Here is a 5,421-nt window from a genome sequence, read left to right on the forward strand (position 1 = left end):
TGGAGACGGTCAATTAGATCGTCAGCCCGGGGCAATGGGTACGAATTCTTGATCGTCACTTTATTCAAGCGTCGGTAATTAATACACATACGCCATGTGCCCTCTTTCTTTTTAACCAAGAGAACTGGTGCACCCCATGGAGATTTACTATAACGTATATAACCCATTCGTAAATAGTCCTTAAGTTGCTTAGCTACCTCATCCTCTTCAGATCGACTTAGGCGATACGGAGGTATACTAATGGGTGCAACGCCAGGTACAATATCTATACGATGGTCTATATTACGTTTAGGAGGTAAACCATCGGGTAGTTCACTCGGAAAAACATCACGAAAATCGTTTACGATTTCATCAAGTTGTTTTTGTTCAAAATATGTTAATTGACCCGAAACATTATCGATATTGTAAACGTGAATGTCCGGATCAAGTACACAATAAAATAACGTAGAACAAGACAACTCGGATATTGATGGACACGAGGAAACAATCGAGAGGGATTGTTTTTTTACACATTGAATAAAATGCGTACAATCGTTGAGTACAAAAGAAATGGAATGGCGAACCCAATCAATAAATAAAGAAGAGCTTTTATTATAAAACCAGGGATAACCCAGTATTACATCGGTGGTACTAAGATTCATTACATGGAAGTCTACTTCCTCTATATAGGTATCAATAGAAATTCCTAAAGAATGAATCGCCCCGTTGATGTGTTGTACTCTTCCATCAGCCAAGTGCACCGTGTAGGTGTGATCACTTACGGTGGGTTGGATTCCCCATATCTGTACCAAACGATCATTCACAAAATTGTGTGAGCTTCCCGAATCAAATAGAAATTGTACGGGAGATCCATTGATATACCCGTTTGCACGTAGTAAATCATTGGGACCCAATACATAATGAGGGAAAGAACATTGACAATTACTCAAATGATGTGTATAGACCTGAAGGACATTAGGAATCTGACCTTTATGGTCTGTAGCTTTAGGTTTGGCGTCGTGCTCTTTTCGTTGGAGCTTACGACATTGCTCTTTTGTATGACCCTTCTTTTTGCAGAATACGCAAAAAGGATGTTGTCGCTTATAATCGCGATCCATGAATTCGTTGGGTGTCTTGCATTTCCCAGCGAATTGCGACTGCTTAGTCCCGGGCGCTTCGTTGGGTTTGTTATGGTCCTTCTTCGAAGTGCGTTGATAGCGAAGAACTATCTCAACGGCCTCTTCGAAGGATTTTGGATCCTTATCGTGCACTATCCAGTGATAGTCCGAATTGGGGATGCCATTGACAAAACAAGCTATTAACCAATTGTCCCCTTCTAGACCCGATTTTTGGATTTGGGTTCTAGCATGGTGGACATAGTCTTCTAGCGAGGAAAACTTCCTGCTAGAGAGGTTCATTAAAGCTTGTGCTGCCTCGGTTCGAGAGGGAGGTTGTAGAAATTGACCCTTGAAAACTGTGACAAAGTCTGTCCAGGTCTCGGGCAATCTCCCCAAAGTTCGGAGCCCACGCCACCAAGCGGCGGCCTTACCCCCTAGTTCTCGGCCGACATATGCAATCTTCGTACTATCTGGCGTGGGATAGAGCTCAAAATGAGACTCCCATCGGCCCAGCCACGTGCAGATTGCTTCTTCGGTTCTTTCCTTTTTATCTCCCGTAAATGGCTTTACGACAAATGATGGTTCACCCTGACGCTCATCAGGTCTATTAATCTCATTTTGGAGACTAATGACTCGTGCCTCGAGAGCACTTTGAGATTGCCGAAATTCGGTCAACTGCTGCGCGGTTGAACTAAGGAAATGTTGTACTTGTAAAATATACGCCTCAATGGACATTGTCCCAGGAGGATTTCCTTGAGGTCTTTCCGCTTGAGCGGAGGGCATCGGGTCGTTATTCTGAGCCATTGAATGATTATTTCTGGCAAAGAAATAAGATAAGGTCAGACAAATAGTCATAACATCTTGTCGTGGTGTAAACATATCATGGGCAAACATTAATCGATATCATGATCTCACGTCAATACCCCTCTAGACGTATGAGATGAGGTTCAAGATCAGGTTACTATGGTAACACAGAGGTGTTTTAAAAACCATGGGGGTGACAAATGAATGCCTTTCCCTGATCTCTATATCGATTTTTTTCATGGTGGCTCCCCGAGGCTCAACCATGTATGTTCGCGTCATGAATAGTTTATACACGAAAAAAATGTTAACAATAACTATGTTTCTGTGCCCACATATGTGGTTTCGGCTCTTTAAGTCCTATTACGAGGACCCCGAAGTGCACTTAGACCTAAAGTCTAAATATGTATTATAGTCATATGTATCAACGATGTTGTATGGTGTTGGTCATATTTGAACTCGAGACCTCGAGGACAAATACATTAAACACTTGAGCCAACCAAGTAGATTGCGCGTCTTGAATGTTTAATGTTTGAGGCGTATTCGAGATATGCGAGGCATTTGCCCCTATATGTTTTTTTTAAAAGAAACATATAGGTCAAGTGGCCTTATTTCTCCCTCATTTATTACCCACTATGGTTGTACGCTACCTAACCTCAAGCCGCGTAATTACGATGGCATATGCCAAAGTGTAACCTAATGGTCAAGCCGAATGAGCCCTTGTGTCTTCGTAGGCTCATGTGGCCCATCACATGGTCACGTCATTACGAATGCCACTCGTAAGAACGAGCTCATGGTGGCATCGTATCCATGTAACGAGGGGAGATGTTGGATACGTGTGTCATTAGAGCGACCCTACTTGATGTGGATCAAGCCCGACGTATTCAACATCATTTTGGCTATACGAGGTTCGTTACGTAACGAAATATCAAAGTGACCAACGGGAATTTCAACAATAAAAATTGTTGATAAAAGGGATGGTGACAACGCCATTCTCACAAAAATGTGAGGACGGCCACCAAAATCCTCTCCCCAAGTAGGAAAACATTTGATATGAATCACGTAATCTAAAATATACACATATGTCAATATATCACATATATACGATCAGAGACATATATAAGTGACCACATATGCGTATACTAAATGAATCGTTTTTTTATATAGCCAACAATGATGTATTCGGGATACGTAATCGAGGCATATACCTCTACGCACACGAAACATCCGAAAATAAGGTTAAGCGTAATTCGCAATTGAGGTATTGACCTCTTACGCATACTAAACCCAACGCATATCATTTCGAACGAATCGAGGTATTGACCTCGTACGCGAACGTAACATATGTTCGTGAACGTAATACGCAATTCAGGTAGTAACCTCGTACGCATACGACACTCATCACATATGATTTATATGTCAAACGAGGTATTGACCTCGTGGACATATGTAAACGTTTAAGATAACCAATTAAATACCACGTCAACATCATTGAATATATGAAAAAAAAAACTACATATTAAGTATACACATGTATAGAAGGGAGAAGAAAAATTAGATAAAAAATTAAGGAAAATTTACCGAAGTTCTTTCGCTAATCCTTGTCTGCATGAAGGCGACCGCACAACGATCAATCGCCATCCCACGCGAAGACAAAAAGAAAACCAAAAGAAACGTTAGTACATGAGCTCTGATACCAAATATTAGAGATTAGGTACTAAAGTAAGCATAAAATAAGGATATATCAATGATAGATCTAGAAAGAATAGAGAGAAAAGAGAGAAAGAAGGGTGCCGATCCACCCGACCACCCCCGAGCGAAGGGATCGAGACGGACTCGAGCCTCGATCGGCGTCCCATACCACCGCCTTGGCGTCGAGTCGTACCTGGATGATAGCGCGCTTGCTACAAGAGTCGTTCCACTCACGGACAGAGTCTCGACGTAGTCAATGCATGCCCCAATGAGGGTAGCTAGGCCTCTTATTTATAGTAATTCTCAAGGCCCCCAGCCATGTTCACACTTGGCCTCATGGGTTGTCTCAATCCCGAGGATTAAAAGTAATCCTCCCCTTCTTTAGACTCTTTGTTTAACCCTCACACTTATCCACGTGTATAGAATACTACGACAATTCTCACCACGGGATATTATATGGTCATGCCCGTAACATCCACCAAGGCGAGAAAAGCCTCAAGCTAGGTCGAAGTCCAGAGGAAAGCTCGTGTGCTTCTATTGTGGAAAACCTGGACACTTCCAGAAGGACTCCTAACAGATGAGAAAGGACAGAGGTGTCGGTAATGGTGTCGAACCCAGGAAGATTCCTAATGAAAAGGGCACTTCAGCCATTGTTATGAGCAATGAAGAACTTCTATTCGTCTGTGAACAGGCAAGTGCAAACCTAGCGAGTGAGGAATGCACTTGGGTGATCAACTCTGGTGCATCTTTCCATATAACTCCGTCGAGAGAGAATTTCTCGACTTACATAGTTGGGGATCATGGTTATGTAAAGATGGGTGACAATGGGGAGTGCAAGATAGCCAGAGTTGGAAGTGTTATTTGACGACGTCGACATGGTGTCGTCTTACTCTGAAGGATATTCGACATGTCCTCGACATCAGATTGAATCTAATATCAACTAGAAGATTGGACGACGAAGGCTACAGTGGTAGCTTCCGAAACGAGAAATGGAAGTTTTGGCGAGGAAATATTATAGTGGCCCGAGCACAAAAAAGAAGGAACATTGTATATGATGCAACCCCGACTGTGCAAGTCGGAAGTGAATGTGGCATCTGACTCAACAGGACAGATATGGCATAAGAGGCTAGGCCACATGAGTGAGAAGGGACTACATCTGTTGGCCGATCAAAAGCTTCTACCAGAGGTAAAGGGAGTGCACCTGGAGAGGTGCGTCGACTGCTTAGTTGGAAAGTAGAACATAGCAACATTCCACTTTAGACCACCAAGGAGAAGAGAAGTGTCACTGGAACTAGTACACACCAATGTGTGTTATGTAGATGCTCCGTCACACCGAGGCGGACAGTACTTTGTGACCTTCATCAATGACTACAGTCGGAAGTTGTGGGCTTTCGTACTAAAGTCAAAAGATCAAGTACTGTCATTTTTCAAGGAGTTCTAGGCAAGAGTTGAACGGGAATCAGGTCGGAGGTTGAAGGTTGTCCGAACCGACAATGGTGGCGAATATAAAGGGTAGTTTGAGGAATACTGCAAGGCCCAAGGTATTCAAATCGAATACACAGTACCTAAGACCCCTGAGTTGAATAGGCTTGCAGGGAGGATGAATAGAAGAATCATGGAGAGAGTAAGAAGTATCCTCTCTCATGATAAACTACCGAAATCGTATTGGGTTGAGGCGATGTATATAGTTGTTTATCTGATCAACAGGTCTCCCTCAATACCATTGAAGGGTGATGTTCCACAGAGGGTCTGGACAGGAAAGGATGTCTCCTACCGACACCTGAGGGTGTCTTGATGCCTAGTGTATATGTTGTGCCTAAGGATCAGAGGT

The 5,421-nt window shown here is 42.9% G+C and overlaps 1 long non-coding RNA gene across 1 annotated transcript; it reads right to left on the reverse strand.

The window, feature by feature from the left end:
- Positions 1–1,856: 1,856 nt before the first annotated feature.
- LOC147858746 (uncharacterized) lies at positions 1,857–4,052 on the reverse strand. Its single transcript, XR_015530391.1, has 3 exons — positions 3,784–4,052; positions 3,480–3,503; positions 1,857–1,914 (listed from the first exon to the last, which is right to left on the reverse strand). It is a non-coding gene; the product is annotated as an uncharacterized LOC147858746 (long non-coding RNA).
- Positions 4,053–5,421: the final 1,369 nt, after the last annotated feature.

This window comes from Azolla caroliniana, unplaced genomic scaffold (assembly GCF_043228905.1).
Source record: "Azolla caroliniana isolate FFs.n. ecotype wild unplaced genomic scaffold, voAzoCaro1.0.p SCAF_10, whole genome shotgun sequence".
Taxonomy (NCBI): Eukaryota; Viridiplantae; Streptophyta; class Polypodiopsida; order Salviniales; family Salviniaceae; genus Azolla; species Azolla caroliniana.